General features: G+C 33.8%; 1 pseudogene; it reads right to left on the bottom strand.

Moving 5' to 3' along the window:
• The window catches only part of LOC105807129, a 1,761-nt pseudogene extending 1,457 nt beyond the window's left edge, over positions 1-304 (bottom strand).
• Between the last annotated feature and the right edge of the window lie 1,797 nt (positions 305-2,101).

Genomic DNA, 2,101 nt, shown 5'->3' with positions numbered 1-2,101 from the left:
TCAAGATCACAGATGAGAGAGGGCCGTGATGTGAAAGAAGCACACAAGGAAGCTTCTAAATACTGGTAATTTTAAATGTCTTAAATGGGGTGATGGAAATTCTTTAAAGTATATATATTACAAATTCTTTAAAGTATATATATTACATACCCTTGTATATTTGATCTATGAAATAGTGAAAGTTCTGAATTAAGTAAAATATCTAGAGTCGTCTAGGTAACGGAGCTGCAATCCTTTTTCCATATACATTTCTCAGCATGCATTCTAAGAAGCAGCTTTGCTTCCTCACCTGTTTCTCGATCATCAATACCTTTTAATATGTTATCTATCTTCCAGAAATCTATGGGCATCTATCTCTTGTCCTTTAATTCCAATTCCAATTCCTAGTTTCTTAATTATTTTAGGATAATATAATCTCCCTCTCTCTCTCTTTCTTTCTCTCTCCCTTACATACACACACACACACACACACAGAGACAGGTACAGAGATAATTCAGGGCACAAAAGAGAACTTAAAAAATCAATTTATACATAAAGCAAGAACAGGATGCTATGAAATGGAACGAATGTATGAAAGATCCTTTTAATTAAAAAAGAGAAAAAGTAAAGAAATTCTCAAACTGTACAACAAGAAGAAAAGGAGACAGAAAAAGCTGTAGAGAAATAATGGGACAGAGAGAGGATCTATCCAGGAGGTACAACAGCCAGTAAGTCCTAGTGCCAGCAAGGCAGAACAAGGGAAATTGAGGGGTCTAAATTATCTAAGAAACAATATGAAAATATTTTTCAGAGATAAAAAGGAACATATTTTTTTTTAGGTAGAAAAGACTCACATCTAGATCCTGATTATGAAATATGAGACCACTAAGAATGAAGAGAAGAAAAGACATTTTTGGCAGTAGAATTATCATTAGAAACATAAGATGTCAAAAAAATAAAGGGGTGCCTTTAGGTTGATGAAGAAAAATAATTTCCTTCATCCGCTTCTTTTCCCTTTCTTTTTCCCATCCATCCATTGTTAATGCATCTTTCCTGGCTTTTCTTTTATAGTCTATACATTTCCTAAGCTGTTTCCTTACAGCAGTTACTATTTGAATTGTAAATAGATTGCCAAGTTTTCCCTCTTAAATCTGAACATTATTAACTCTTCTAGTATGACATTTGCTAGACTTTTTATAGCTTATATTGGAATTTTTGCTCTTGTGATTTGTTGTTATCAAATAAATTCTTACAATATACATTATTCTGAAACTAGTGTTTTTTCACTTAATATATCACGAACAGCACACAATGCCAATATGGATCTAATTAACTCTACTTATTAGCTACCTAATAGTCCCTTGTAAGGATTTACCACAATTTATTCAGCCACTTGCCTGTTAAAAGTCATTCCATTTATTTACAGTTACCAAGTTCTAGTCTTTTCAAGTAGTAGACAGATAATTAACAAGAGTCTAGAAGGGGGACAGGGGAAGATCCAAATTATCACAGTGTATTTCAAGAGTTTGCACTCTGCGTGACACTCTCCACTCAATCTACTTTTTACACAATATCTAATTTCTACACAGAGCTATCATTTGCTTATCACTGGAAAACACACCTCCAGGTAACAGCTTAGCTTTCCCTCTAGAGAGAAGTTCATGAGTTGTACACGGTGCAAGGCTATATTTCCCTTCTTGAACAGACTTCCAACTACTCTTGTGTGACTGAGTTTTACTCCCAAAGCAGGTCACTGAAATGACCTATTCCACAGATCTCTATCTTGTCGTTTGAACATGAAATACAATTTCAGATTTCCAAACAGGTAACCTTAAGTATCCGGTTAGAGCTTATCTGGGTGACAGATGATGAATAATCTATTTTGCTTCCTAAGCTAATTGCAAAAAGCTATATGGCGCTTTTTTTTTTTTAAAAGCTGGGTGCTATCTACCCAACAGACAGAAGGACACACTTCGGTAAGTACATTACTTCTCCGTGTGAGAAATAAATGCAACCATATCAGTTTTTTTCCAAATCCAATTGTATGAACCATGAACTTAATTGGAAAAAATACTCCTTAGAGTCTACAATTATTAATAATAATTTAAATGCAAAAATATGT

Source organism: Propithecus coquereli, unplaced genomic scaffold, assembly GCF_000956105.1.
Source record: "Propithecus coquereli isolate 6110/MARCELLA unplaced genomic scaffold, Pcoq_1.0 Scaffold153, whole genome shotgun sequence".
Taxonomy (NCBI): domain Eukaryota; kingdom Metazoa; phylum Chordata; class Mammalia; order Primates; family Indriidae; genus Propithecus; species Propithecus coquereli.
The sequence above is the reverse complement of the archived record's forward strand: the minus strand, read 5'-3'. Positions and strand labels throughout refer to the sequence as shown.